Here is a 16,040-nt window from a genome sequence, read left to right on the forward strand (position 1 = left end):
ACAGAACACAAACCCTGCTGGCTGCACGTAGTATGTATCTATCAGTACTCCTGTGTTTACCCACATGAGCTTTGCTTTTCTAAAGTAAATTTTTTTAAAACTGTTTTGAGGGAGCCGATTTTTGTTGTTTTGTTGGGTTTTTTTAACCTTCTTGAACAGTTCTTCACTATTCAATCAGGAAAAAAAACAAAACAACTTCTCTCCCCCTCTCCTGTGATACATGTTTTCTTCAGAATACTAGGGCAACATGCAGGATGGACACTGGGACTATGACAAATTTAAGATCCAGCATCTTGGAGGTTTTCCTGGCCACAAGCCATACTTTTCTGGAATGGAAAAAAGCTTTTTAATAAGGCATTTTCAGTAAGAAATTCACCATTTAACCCTGGGGAGGTAAGGAAATACTCCAACTTAAAGTTATTATTCTGTTGCATATAAAAATGTTATTTTAGATAATTTTTAGGACTTGCTGTAATTGCATTATTTTCCCTTTTTTTTTTTTCCCCCATGACCTGGGCAGTGAATTTCATTATGATTAAAGCACCTGGCTTTTGGAGCAAGGGAGACAAAAAGTAAGTACCAAATAAACATATAAAAATCTCAAGCAACATTCCTGGAATAGTTCTTCTGTAAAGTGCATGGCATGTTCAGAACACATGATTTCCTAGTACAAGGATTTATTGGCTTCACTGCTCAGTGTGATCATCTCAGATTCATGCCAAATAAACCTTCCACATCATATTGACATTTTATTTTTCATCTCTGGCTACACCTACTTTTTCTAAAAATCAAGTTCCCAGCTCCTGCAGGATTTCCCAGGCTGAATGCATGTTTTATTATCTTCCCTTGAAAATGATAACCTAGAAGACAGTGCTGCATGTTACTCCTGGCAACTAAAGTAGAAAGGAGTAAGTAGATGATTTCAGAAGATGCAACAAAAGAACAAGAGCCAGGGAGGAGGCTTTGCCTCCATCAAGTTCCTGGCACCTTATTTTGGCAGCATCCCAGTGCCAGGTACCAGGAGCAGACTTGTTCTCACATGAGTGCCTGTCAGAGTGAACCCTGGGACGAGTGCACCCTAAAGCATGGCTTGTATGTAAGTCATGTGGAAGACCAAGGAAAGGAAAAAGAAATTGATGTCAAAGTCAGAAAAGCCTGCAGTTTCAACTACATACACATAGGTTTCTACACGGACAAACCTTGCCAGGTGTTTCCTTATCATAATCCACTTCACCCTGTTAACATTACTAACTTAACCAAATCAAATCCCGACCATTTCCCCATTTTAAACTTAATGAACTTTCTCAGATTTATGCATTTTTTTCAGCATGCAATGTAAAGTCAAGAGCTTCTTCCTGAGAACATGCCTGACTGGGAAACTTATTTTTTTTTTCAGAACAGTTACTGTGCCATGACACAAGGGTAGAACACTGCTTTAAAGGGCTGCTGACTCTGGACAATTTACATGCTAATTTCAGAAATGATTCCTCCTACATTAAATAAGGAGCTGAGGAATGTTCCAAAGGTCTAGACAGACCATGCCATTAACAGATTGGGTAAATCAACATTAATACTGCCCACAGCATATTACACCGTGTGAACTTTCTTCACTGCCCACACTTTACTAATTTTAGTTCCACGTGGTTCCTCAGCTGACTGGCCAAAATATAAACTACACCAGCTCCCTAAAGCCTCCCTGTGCCCATCTTGACCTTGGACTTGCCTTTAATATTAAACTTGAGAAAAAAATCCTGAATGGTCACACTTTTTAATTCAGGGTATGTTTATAAATGGTTTATAAAGGGTTAATAATGATTAATAGATTATGAAAATGTCAAAGAAGCATAGACAACTATAAACACTAAGAAGAGCTGTTTGGCACCCAATAACTGATCAGCCATCTAGAACATACATTCTAGCCCAAACTCCATCAGTGTGATTGCCAAGTCTGGCAGATAATTCAAATATCTTCAAGCTTGTTTGAGTATTGACAAGTTCTCCAGCACTTATTAGCAGTATTCTCAGGCTATTATTAAAGTACAAGACAAATCTGTCTCTGAATTTATACTTTGAATAAACAAGCTGTTATAAAACCTTAGACTAACAGAAAAATTTCCAGTTTTTATTTTACTTTCAATAAAAATTATCTTTACACAATTTCTCATATGTTATATGTAATGCTAATAACACAGAATTGAAAAACTCAAAATGCATGCAACAAGCATCACTAGATGGATCACAAAGTACGAAGATCAATTGACTTTTTAAAACTCCTTCTTTTCCTGTATCTCAGCTTAATAGCTACACTGCTAAAACAAGGCACTGATGAAAAGCATGATGCTGAGTCTAAGTGTTTAGCTGTCACAGAAAAAAAAAATTAAATCACACTTGGGATGATATTTTGGGTTTAGAAATAAATCAGCATGCAAAGCATTTACAGCATTTTGTGTAATATCAAGATATGATGAGCTCTTGCAGTGTCACTTACTGGTAAACCCTAAAGCAGTAAATACTGTCAGGTACCTTCACATGGTAAAAATCTGATTTCTCTGCAACTGAAGTTATAGCTGTTGATAGGTTTTTCTTTCTTACACCCTCACCTCCCTCCCTTTTTTTTTGTTCCTACTTAACTGAGGATTATACCGAATCTATGTGAATGAAAATCTCATCACTTTCTTAACAGACATTGCAACACTTTGGGGGTGCAGAACTGCATATTAAGTCAGAAGAGACTGGGCAGGAACCTCCTCTCATTGAATTCAACAGCTGAACTTCCACGGAGTGCCAAGGGATTGAATTAGGCCTGCTTATGGTGTGGGTGCCAGCAAACTCTTTGTGCTTCATCACACACACCCCCCTAACCAGTCATTGCACTAGCACTTAATTATTTCATAGGAGCCACCTCTTAGCAAACTACAGCCAGGTATGGAGTGAAAAATCCTTCCAAAAACCAGTGCAAGCAGGACCCCAAGACCTGACCCAGGTAATAAATACATCACACACAGCAAGAACATGCTTTGCTACACCTGAGACACCCCAGCCAAATGGCTCCTGATAATGATCAATGGTGGCAAATTGGCAGCCAGGCTACTGGAAAAGTTCCAAGCTTCACCTTCCAGCTACAGGAATGAAGAGGATATAAGTGAATGTGATCTTTGGAAGGGAAATGTACATTGTTTCATTGCTGTGGGAAAAATGCTTAATACCCAAATGTTTCCTTATGCTTCTATGTGTCCTTATGCTCTGTGGAACAGAGAGAACCTGAAGAGGCTTTATAACTTTTGCATCAAAACCTAGTGATAAGAATGTTGCTAAATATTTAAACAGGTATTCTTCCTGAGAAACCACAAGTGAAGCTCATGCAGATGTCTGCTCTTGAGTACACATAAATATATGTGCAAAACATCCTATGCTTCTCAACAGGAAGGAAATCATTCCTGATCAGGGCTTATCCAGAGGCTCAGACTCATCCCAGTGCATCCAGTTTAGAGCCACTTTTCTCCCCTCCTTTCTCAGTCTTTTACCTCAGCTTCCTTCCAACATCCTTTATCTCCTGTGAAGGTTCAGCCAGATCCTTTCCTCCACCTATCCTCTTAGTTTCCCCCAGAACATACCTTATCTCAACAGGAAAAAAAAATCCACTGGAATTAATGTTATTTTATTATATCTTTACTTCTCTCTATGCCTCTCTCCTCATGCTGCCTTTTTAGGTTAGTTTCTTTATGACAGGGATTAGTTATTGTTCTGTGTACTCACACACTACAGGCTGGATCTTAACCAGCCTCAAGGCACTACCATAAGAAACTGAGAATAAAAAGAGACTGCCTTTGCCCTAGGTAAATGCTCTCCAGAGTGATATCAAACATATTTTTTCCATTTTTGCAAAAGGAACCCCAGAAAGCACATAACAAACATGCCAAACATTATAGAACCTATATCCCCAGTTCTTTTGAAAAATATGTATTTTAAACAATTTCTACAGCATGAAATGGAATTACATTTATTCTGTGCATCTCTGAAATATTAAACCAAGGTGGAAATTTTATTTTTGAGTGTTGTTCATGTATCTTTTCAGGGTACTTAGGCGTAAATTTTACCTATTCAGAATTACCCATTTCTTTTTATTGAACTACCTGAATACAATTAGAAGAACATTCAAATTGCAAAAAATTTTCCTATGAAAGACCATAATTTTATATAGAAATATTTCAAACTACTCAGGAAAACACCCACAAAAACATTAAAGAATTGATTCTGAACATGTTTGGCATCAAAATATTTTTTTACTGATAATTTTACAGCAACCACGTACTTCGTTTTCTCAGTGGCAAAGCTCTTGAAAATCCAAGAGGTTAGGCTATAGGTATGTTGCAAATCTGTGTTTATCATAGAATCCCAGAATAGTTTGGGTTGGAAGGCACCTTAAAAATCATCTCATTCCAAGCTCCCTGCTTGGAATGAGGTGGATCTAGGAGCCAACAGTCAGCCAAGGCTTCTGTGGAGACATCAGTTTCAGATCAAGATGGGCCATTACAGCCACCTTATCTAATCATCATCCCTCACACAGATCAGAAACCATCAGTCAGATCTAAAAAGCTCAAAACTGCACATTCCAGAAAGGCATCCACTTGGCAGCTCTGCAGTAAAGCAGTAATGCTTCAAAATGCCACACTTCCTTGAGAAGGGACATCTGACAATTTTGCTGTGAACATTACTCAGCTCTGGAGAGGATGGACCTCCAGGCTCTGCAAGGCTTGCAGCCCATAACTTGCATTCAGATAGCACAGAGTGACAAATTCTGGTTTGTGGCAGGAACAGCATAGTTTGAGTACTTCAGCTGTGAATTCAAGCTAAATTAAATAGGTGATCAATCCTTCAGCCCTCTGCTGGTGAATTGAGGGAAACAGACAAAATGATTGAAACACTATTTTATGAACAATACATAATGATTTCCTTTTATGTAGGGCTACATGAAATTCCAGAGGTCTCTGGTACTCTGGAAATGAGGGTAAACCACTAATTTGTAACAAAGCATCCAAAAAATGCATTGAAGGTTTTGATGATTTGAGGTGCCCTCCTTCACAATGGCAGTAGCTTCTCTCCTCTTTGTTTGCTCAAGAATTTGTATAGGGCCTTTCCTAATTGCACATTCTGAAGCTTTCCAGCTAAAACAAACTTTCATTAAAATGGGCAAGTCATTGAACCCAAAATTCAGCCTTTTAAACATGTGAGATTTGGATGCACTTTTGCGAAATCCACAGCAGATCTAAAGACACCTCCAGAAACTCCTGCCAGTGTTACCAACAGAAATGGCTTTTGGTTGCAGTCACTGAGGGTAAGGGCTGTACAGTCAGTGCTGACCTTACAGATCCTCGTGTTATTTTGTTAATGTGATGGTTTCATGCCTCTTGGAGATTCGCCCTAAGATACATCCTTTGAAACAGGTACATGTGGAATTATCAGCCTGCGAACTGCCCTTCTCCGCCCACTGGAAATGATCAAGTTTCTTTGACATGGGGAAGCTGAACTGGGAGGAAATGGTGGCTATCCTCTTGAAGTAACCTCTAGAGAAGATGAGGATGTCATTGCAAACTTGTGGGAAAACCAAGTTTTCCCATTGTCAACATGCAAAATAGGCACAGGACAACAAGCACCATGATTTTTCTGCAGTCAGGTTGGCAAATCCTTGAATGTGAAGAAAATGAAAGCCAGAGGCAGTGTGTTCCAAGGAACTATTAATTAACTAAGGGTTATAAAGCTGAGATTTAAAGAGCTGACTCCTCAAAGAGACAGAAGCAGCACAGAGCCTTGAACAGAACATGAAACTTCAGTATTAGAACTTCAGTATTTCTCTAATAAAGTAAGTTTTTCCAGTATCAGCATCTTTTCTCAAGCAGTGTCTTTGCCCAAAAGAAAATAAGAGAATTCTGCTACATGTACTGCAGATGAAAAAATGAGAACATTCCCATTAGTCACCAACATTTTCCTCCACCATAATCCCAAAGTGGCTTCTAATCAATTCCCTACAAATATAAAGCTCAGATGTTATTTCTACCATCACACTATCACTGATGACTGCATTCCTAGGTTAGACATTAGTGCCAAAGTGGGGTATCCTAAGAGTGTGTACATTTGACCTTCAGTACCACAATTCCCATCATTTCCTGTCTACCACCTTAAAGTTCTGCAAAAGGTACACAAAGCATGGAAGCAAATAATGGAACACTGCACAAAGGGACATTTCACCCACGTATAAGCAAATAAAGACAATCCCAGAGCTGTGTGGGTGCAACAACTAACAAGGGAATAACTAATAAGAGAAAAATTCAGGAATTAAGTCAATTCACTGTAGTTAAATCACTGCAGACAGAACCAAGATAACCTAATGTAATAATTTCATTACATCCGGTCCAAATACAAAGAACCTTCCTATGACAGAATAGGTTTCTTTTCTCACATTGATTCTTGCCCAATTTTCCAAGCTTTTCAAGACAAGGGACATCTGATGTCTTAGTCACTACAAGTTGAGACATCAGTCCAGAACCTTTTGCAATAATTGGAACAGTCAAAATAGCAATATAATTTTAGACATACCTTTCTTCATAGAGTTCCCAACAGTACTCACATGTGGTATAAAAATAGGCTTTATTAAGCTCCGCAGGAGCCAAAAGCCTTTATTCCTTGAAGAAGCCATATGCCACCAGCAAACAGAGGTTTAGGGCTCCCAGGGAGCTGGGATCCAGAAAACCCACCTCTTATTCATGCAAGATCATAACTTTTGGAGATACAGAAGAAAGTATTGAATCCTGAGCTCGGTGAGAGCTTCAAAACAGAACAGCACTTGTTCAGAGCTTGTTCTTGTTTCTGTGGATTGTGGGTCTTGGGACTGAACCAAACAAAAATCAGTGTAGTTCAGAAAAATCTCAGCATTACTAAGGCAAGATCTTCAGGCCAGACAAGGGTTGGTACCAGTGCTCAGTATGAGCAGTGAACCACAGAGGTCCCTCCCTATTTCAGGGACAAACAATTCCCAAAGCCAGCCTGTCCCTGATGCCTGAAGAAAGTCCATGGGGACAGTTTTAACTTTCTTATTCCCAGGAGAAGTAGCAAAAGAAAGATGTTAAATTCCTTCCAGTCACTGAGTTTCCACATTTGCAGCGACATTGCCCATAAAGTAGGAGATTGATGGCATTTCCATGGTGGTGACAGCAGAATGGGCAGTTGGAAAGTAAGAGATTTACTTACAATAGCAGCAACTCACAAACAATTTTTAAAAAGCTAGCAAACAAAGATGTAAGTCCATAAAGGAAACAGGCACGTTTGTATGTATGCCTGCTGCAGTTTGTGTTCTCTTAAGGCCATGACACAATCCTTTGTGTGAGCTACATGGTGAGGTGTTAAAGGAAAACACAAAATGAAGAAAACCAAATGCTCTACCTCTTCACCAAAATGAACACACCCAAAACACTCTTAGCTCCTAGATCCACATATAAGACAGATTTTTGAAGCCTTTCAAGCACTATCTACATTATCCAAAAAGGCAAACTCACGCTGAAGAATAAATAAGGAGAGGTTAGCTTCTTCTTAAAAGGATAACAAATACTGTCCTGTTTGTAATATTTTTACTACAGAAAACAAAAAATTACTAATAAAAACTATCACTTGTTCTGGCAACATTCACAGATCCACTTGATTCTTTCCAGTAGAATAATTAATTAAGAACTTTTATATCCTTTATTCACACCAGCTCCAAGAAGTATCTCTTGGGAACAAGCTTGGTCTGCCAGGGATATAGGATCTAATCTGGGAGTTTGTAGTTGCAGTCATCACATTAAAGCTCCTCACTCACTATCACAGAGCAAACCTCACCTGCAGACACATAGCTTTTATGTTTACATGCATATGCATGTTTATATATAAATATATATATTTTTATATATATACAGACATATAGACACATGAAAACACACTTTTGGAGAGAAATTTTGTGTCTCAAACACAAAAGGCTGTCTCACCATAAATACCATTCTGAGATCTCATCTGTAGTTACCTCTACCACAGACATGCAGAATACTGCAAGTCTTTCTGGCTTTATTTTCCTGGGATGCCATGATAAGTGGTAAATGCTCTGCTGCCACCCAATGACGTTTCCTGGGACTGTTCCTTTCCCAAGACCCTTTTCTCCTACTCTACAACAAGGTTAAAAAAAAATCAGGTTAAGTTAAAGGCAGCACTTAGAGCTGGAGCACTTTGCATACCTGTGGCGCCTTGGCCTCTGGGAACACAGGACATCACCACCTCTCCTCACCTGTATGCAAATGGCCCCAGTCCTTTTCATCATTCCGCCAACAGCGGCAAAACTTTATCTGAATTCCCAGTCACAAAACCATCGTTGTGCAGTGGCAGTTAATTTTTACTGGTTTACAATGTACTTTCCTGTGCACAAGAGATAATTCCAGCTAAGCACAGCAGACCTTTCACACAGCTATTATTACGCTTTATAGGCCATCAAAGCATTGATTTCGCAGCGCTGTGTCAGTGCCAGACACGCTGACTCCCCGCACTGTTTTCATTGCTCAGTTCCTTTCTTCACCCTCCTGACAAAGCGCAATTTGTTTTAGTCCTCACTACTACGTCTAAATTTAGGTTGCTATGCCGCATAAACACAAGTGGTAGCCTGTCAGGTTTAAGTGAAAAAGGGGAAATGCTGTAATGTGGGTCTTTAGGGTCACCCCACCTATTTAATTAAGTCCTCAAAAGTTTGAACACTTCAGCTTTCCTTGCAGTAAAAATAGACATTTGTATAGTGCCAGTTTAAGGAAATGCAAGAAACTAGGCAAGCAATTTTTGTCAATATGTATTTGCACACAAGAACAAGCTGCTCAGTTCTGAAGAACCTGTCCAGAATTCTAGGCAACAACATGTGCATCTGCTCAAATTAGTATAATTTAACATTTGTCAGCCTAGAGTATACAATGACTTACTTTAAAATGTAGTTTACATTATCAGTTATCAACTTGAGCTGATATAAAAGACCCTGACTGCTCAGGGGTGAACACTCAGTTAAGAGTTTATTGTCACAGAGGAACCACAAGCACAGTTTTAAAGGAAGCCCAGCAGTTCTTGGTTTATTTTCACCTATTTCATTACTATTCTTGTTTTGGCACACAAGATGTAGTAGGATGTTCCTCTCACCAGAACATACAGGTTGTAGAATAATACACTAAAAACTGAAAGGAAGGAAGTACTAACTTCTTTCCCAGTAAGCATCTACAAGAATATTTGATCACTGCATTAAAAGATAGAAGTTATTTCCAAAACATTCTGTCCACTGCTGCTCTCTGGGATTCTAAAAGATCAGAGATTGTTTTGAGGCTCATTAACAGTTAATGGTATTTAACTATGAGACAAAAACCCCCTGAATATGGCACTTTCTAAGAAGTGCCACTTTCTTACCCTTACATTTTCATACTCCAAGCACAGTGCAGAAGTGTTACAGATACAAACATCTATGGTACAAACAGATATGTATTACTGATAATTCTCTGCCTCAAAGCATACCTTTTTATGTTTTGCCATTAAAAAACAAAACCTGAATGTATTCCAACCCCCTTGATTCAGGCCCCAGCACTTAACTATGCTGAGAATGTTCCATTAAGTACATCCAGAAGTGCTGATCACACAGCCCAGCCTGCACCGTCAGTCTAAGATGGGGGCTTGAACTCCCTCTGCTGGCTAAAGCCACAGCTAAAGAGTTAAGAAAACCTCTCACATCCTAAAAAAGTACATAAAAACTTTAAAAAATAAAATAAATATAATCTTTATCTCATATTTAGAGATTTTCATCTTTTTAGTTGTTGGCATCTCAAAGCGATCTTGCAGTACCTGAAAGGAAAACTCCTGACCTCCACTGTTTGTTGCTCCCATGAAACACTGGTCTGTGCCTGGGAAGCTCTGCAAATGAGTCCTGCACAATTTCCTTCTTAACCACTGCCAACAGATCACAAAGAGGACAGTAACTGTGATCAAATACTAATCAGTCTGTACAAAAAGGAGAACTTCTAGAAAAAATACACCATCAGAGTAGCAAATTAAGATGTATTTTGAGAAGGACCAAAATTACAACTTTAGGTCAAATTTACTGAGGAGAAAGGTCTACTAGAGGTAACAGAGTGGCAAATGGGGTTCAGTCCCCAGTTCTAGGAGAATTTTTGTGCTCATTTTCTTCACTGGAAAGTGTTCCTTCTCTTTATCTATCTCAATTTTCTGAGAGAGGATTTCTGCCCCAAAGAGCCTACAGAGCAGATTCTGTGCTTTCTGTAATAGGTCAGATAATCCAGTTTTTTAAAATTCTTCCAAAATTATTTTGAGAGCATTGTGTCTGACCTACCACTTCCTTGCATGGGAGTATTAATTCCTACATCACAATTAAGCAGACAAGAAGATACTGTATCAGAAGGACTGTAACAGCAACCCTACAAAATGACCTGAAGCATAAGTGGCAAAGCAGCCTTTGCTGGTCAGAGGGCTCCATTAACCCCACTGGTAAGCCCAGCTCAAATGGTAGTATTTAACACTTATTCTACTTAAGCCAGAACACCACCACAAGTGGGATTCAGACACACATTGACAGGTCACAAACCTTTCAATCCAAACCTCCATTTTATCTGTGTGGGACTGGGATTTAATTCTGCTTTTCCTCATTTAATGCGCTGGATGTGGTCCTCCCCCAAACACCTGGTCACGAGCGTCTGGTGAAAAGCCAGGTAGCACCTCTCTGTGCAGATCAGAAACAACACACATGAAAATTCAGTGCAGAACTGCACGTGAGGTGCCTCAGACCTGCATTTCGCAAGGTCCACCTATACAATGCAGGGATGTTGCAGCCTGAGTAGCAGCTGGTAGGGTCCAGGGTAAAGAAGCAAAAAGGGCCATTGCATGGTACCCACAGATGCCTGGTAAGATGTTCAGGTCCAGAGCACATACACATGGATGGTCCACGTTTCTCTCTCCCCAGGGGTTGGGTGGTGAACCTGGTCTCAGGGCAGACCACGATGAGGGTCAATCAGGGAACAGGGAGTGGCTCAGGGACATAGAAGAGGGAAAGGAGCCAATGGGGTCAAACAGCTTTGAGGGGAGCTTCTTGTGCCTCCCTAACTTAGGGGATGCCTCCCCAGGGTACTCACACATATGAGCCTTAGGATATTTAAGCCTGAACTCAAACATTCCTCATACCTTGTCACCCTGTTCTTCTGAGTAGTTCTAAGCCTTCTGATGTTTACATTCTTGTAACGAACTTTCTCACAGGCTTTATGTAAATAACTTAGTGTTTTGCACTCTTTTATGGAGGAGGAGAAATTTGATGGACTGTTGGTTTGTCCAGTGTCATTGGAGAGGTGGCACTGTCATCCTCCAATCCACTGTCACTTTTGTAAATCTGTAAATGTTGGAGTCAGAATTAAACTTCCCCTCTTTTTTACCTTGGAGATTCCAGTGTCCTCGTCATTGTATTTCATGTCCTAGAGCGACAATACCTCACTTTCCAATGTCTACACAATTAGGAAGTAGAGGATCCTGCCTTACAGATCTCTAGAGGACTGCATCAGGGTCATTCAGGAGATGAGAAGAGAACCAAGGGCTTTGGAAAATGTCAGAGGCAAAAGTTAATAGTCACTGTGGAGGGTCTCAAATAAGCAGATGTTTCAAACATGTGCCTAATTTTAAAGTGCTGAGTTTGATGGCAGTAGATATTACAGTGGGCACCAACCCAAGACAGAGCTAAGGAGCAAAGGCTAGTGGACAAAACAGGAAGAAAAGCAGAGCATTAGAAACATTTTTTCACATGCTCTCTTAGTCTGTGCAATCTACCCCAGGGAGGCCTCAGCAAGCAAGTTAACTTCAGACCTCAATTACAACATGTGGGCAACTTTATTGCCCAACAAAAAGTCCATTAGACATTTATAATCTCATTTTATTAAATTTTCCTACTCGTGATATTTACTATGGGGTGTGTATGTGTGTGAGGTTAATACAAAAATCTATATTTGTATATTAACAAGATTAAAACCTCACCTGCGTGGCAGGTGTTGCCGTGGGCCACGTGCTTGGATTATGGATTAACCAACTCCTATCAAAAACTGGGGTCTATCACAAAATCTAAAGCAAGGAAGGCAGGTGCTTTTCCTGCTGATTATCTAGCTGAGGGCTCTGATTGAATTGTATTAGGGAAGAATAGCTTTGTTTCCTTCTTGAAATCTGACTACAGAAAGAGAGGGGTGACACCTCACACAACGCAGTGAAGCTTAAAGGACAACCTGTTCCTCTATGGCCCCATCTGCTGGCTACTTTGATCTAAGTTTTTTTCTCTGAGCTTAACACCTTCACCTTTGACTTCACAGGGAACTTTGGAGGCATTTTCCTATTGCAATTTTCCAAGTCTTTTCAGAGAAACCACCCATTATCCAGGATGCTGGGAACTGAACATTTGTAGTTTTGGTGAAATACAAGATTACTCTCACTGGTATTGAACAGGTATGGGAAGACTCAAGTTTTACTTTCTAAGAGCAGTACTTATTAAAAAAAAAAAAAGAAAAAAAGAAAAAAAGAGCACTGTCAGCAGCTCAGCATATCATGTGAGGAACCAATTCACTCCTAAAGGCGAGGAGACTTAACATAAGGCAGTAGGGGCCAGACTGGCTTCCCAGCTCACTCTAGAAGGATGCTCCTTGTACAAGGCCATGGTTACACCACCACCCAGCTCAATGTGACAGTGTTAGTTTTGCAGCAGACACAAAACAGCAGTTCTTTCCTGGGAGCTAACAAATCCAGTCTGCTTTTAGCCAGAAACCTACACTATAACCCTAATTTTAAGCATAAAAATCAAAATCCCTTCAGGTCTTACCTAATGTGACAGGCTGTGTAACACAGTCCTTAAAATCAAATTGTAATTTCTGCATCCAGCCCAGCAACCTGTGGTTGTACTAGAGGTTGTATTTCACCTTACACAGACACACACACCTGATAGATAGCAGAACTTGGTCTTAAAAATGCACTCAATTTTCTCTTTTGACGTGAATCTCCACCCTCTTAAATGCTGATGATCCTTTGCCAGTGAGACTCTGCAGGGCAATTGGCCTCCTAGGCCATTTTCCAAATTCAGTGTTATGTTACAAGCGCTCACCAGCTCTGAAAAAGACTGTTTACTCACCTCCAAGAACAAAATACAAGAAGTACAAAGGAAGATGAGGCTAAAAGCATTTTTGAAGTATGTTTCAGGTCTGACAGAAGGCTGGAGCTGTTGCTTAGGGTGGTCATCCTCTATTTTTCTTCTCGTTTGTACAGCTGAAGTAGTGACTTAATAACTAGAATCTATCAGTTTCCTCACACTCACCAAACTTCCAGCACATGTGCTAGCCTCAGCTCATCCCTACTACATATTTATAAATAAGATGGCAAACCAGCAATAGTCCTCCCCCCTCTTTGGATAAGATAGGAAATAAGTAGATTTAGAAGTTTAGAGGTTCCAGGATTTTTTGTAACTTTTAAACAAAGTAAAAAAGTTATATACAAGAATAAGCAGCAACAAAATTATAAACCCATTGATGTAGAAAAGTCAACATCATCTCCTAAACACGAAATTGAAGCTCACATCTGGTAAAAAAAAAAAAAAAAAAAAAAAAGAAAAAAAAAAGAAGGCAGCATTGTGTGCTAGCAAAGGCAGTGAGCAGGGACTGCAGGTTTTATTCTTAACTCTCCCACGGATTTCAAGAGCTCGGCTGTGGGCAGATCACCAAATATCTCAGCTGATCATCTACAAAATAAGGATAGCAATATTTTCCTATCCCAGCAGGATGTTTTCAGAAGAGTGCTTGGGAGGTACTCAATGCAGTGATGGGGTCCATGAAAGTCTCTGCACAGAACAAAGATAACAACTGCTCCACTGGTTAATGGGAAAAAGATGACAGACTGTTACAAGGAATTTCTAGTATTAAAGGACAAGCTACAATTGCCTCTGGCTTACAGTTAAGAAATTCAGCATCAGTGAACCATTCTTTTATACAATTACTGTGGATAAATTTAAGCATAGGACTAGACAAGAAAATAATATAAATAAACTACTTCAATGGCTGGAATGCCATATCAAAGGCAACATCTAGGATTTCTCTTACAGTGGGTAAACATACATTGTTCATGACAAAAATATCCTTTTGCTTCCTTTGGCAAACAAGTTCATAGATGATGGAGGTAAATGCATACCACAGTTTTTCCTCGAGGATTGCAACAATTTTAGTTAACTAAGACACTTTTGAAAAGCATTTATTATACCTTGTGACTCCATTTTACAGTGTTGAAGCCCTCTCATATTCTCTGTGGGACACACTGATAGGTGGCTTTTCCAGTGGCTTGCTGGACATATCCCCAAGTACTTAGTATTTGAAAAATGCCAGCTCAGCCTTGAGGTTTTGGGTTTTTTTTTTCTGACCATCTTCTTTCACTTTATGCTGGGAAAATTGTAGCTCTACAAATATAGAAGAGGTTTTGAGTTCATAATGAAATATGAACTTAAATTTTAAAGAAGTCTGATGATCTGGTGTTTGTTCCTGAATTTGCAATAGATTTCCTGTGACCTTAACTTCACTACTTAGATGCTTCATGATCTATTTAATTTTTTTAAAAAGAGAGTGTATGTCTGGAGGGTGCAGAAAGGAAATAAAGAAAGGCTTCAGATTCTACTCTGCCTTGCATCCAGGGAAACATCAGACCTATTTCAATTAACAAAATTAATTTTTAATCATCATTACCTTTGGTAAGGTAAGATTCTGTAATATTAAGGTTAATTACTACATCTTTGCTTTTCCTAGGGTTTTCTAGTTTTTCCTAGGATTTATGCTGCATCAGTTCCCTGAATTCATTTACCAACCGAAGTCTGAAAGAAGAGCTGAAGTGTGAGAGGTATGAATGTCATGCACTTTGTGACATCTGGTAGCAGGCAGAGCAGAGCGCCCAAACTACGTGTCCTCATCAAGGGAAAAATCAAGTTATCCGACCTATCTGGCTTGTCAGTGAGCCAACACAAACTGGGAGAAGGGCAACACATGCCTTCTTCTTGCCCAAAAAGCTAAAGGATTTAGAAATGAGATGAAAGGGAACCCAGCAGAGTGAATTGCATGGAGAACTACGGGGAGCTAGTGCAAGGCCAAGTATCAGCAATGCAGCACACACAACTCAAGCTCATCTTTCTGTGTATAATGGGAAGTTGAAGGAGCGTAATTTTGTTTTTGCTACGCCTACTTGTACAACACTTGCACACTGTAAATATTTGTAAGCCATTAGACCCAACAAAAGCTAGGTTTCTTACAGCCAGGGGAATTCTTCCCGGTGAAAGCACAGAGAGGTGGGCGGGACAGGATCTCAGAGCAGCTGAGCCACCACCACGCAAGGGCAGGTTCACAAACATCCAGACAAAGCTGTAGCAGGCGCCTGCCAAATCCCTCCTGAAACAGCTCTCGAGCAAAGAGGACTCTGCTCCCTCCCAGACAGAGTGCTCAGAGCTAGGGAGCAGCCTCAAATCCAAACTACAGCTTCTCCTACAACCAGCACACAGCAATTACAAAGCATCAACTCTTCACTCCTCTCAGCCATGTACATATCTGAGTATTGTTTTAAAAAGTATTTGTCTGTCTCTTGTTGATCTGAACAAATTGTTTACTCTAAAGTTCTCCTAAACTCACACCTTTCATATGTTTTAAGACCTCTGTTATTGTCCTGTAATAAACACCTTTCCCCAACAATTTATTTTAAAATGCAGGGCCCAAAATGGACAGAGAGAGATACAAAGGGAAGTACTATTACAAGTTACAGCAAATTATCTTTTGATGTTTTTCACATACTGGTTGTTCATTCAATTTGCATTACACTATCAGCCCCATAATATTTCTCTCCTAATACTACTTTTTCCCTGCCATGTACTGGTAAATTGTAACACAGCATATTTATCTCAAATTTTATTTCACTAATTTTGGTGATTTCCCCCAGTTTAT

Source organism: Passer domesticus, chromosome 6, assembly GCF_036417665.1.
Source record: "Passer domesticus isolate bPasDom1 chromosome 6, bPasDom1.hap1, whole genome shotgun sequence".
Classification (NCBI taxonomy): Eukaryota; Metazoa; Chordata; class Aves; order Passeriformes; family Passeridae; genus Passer; species Passer domesticus.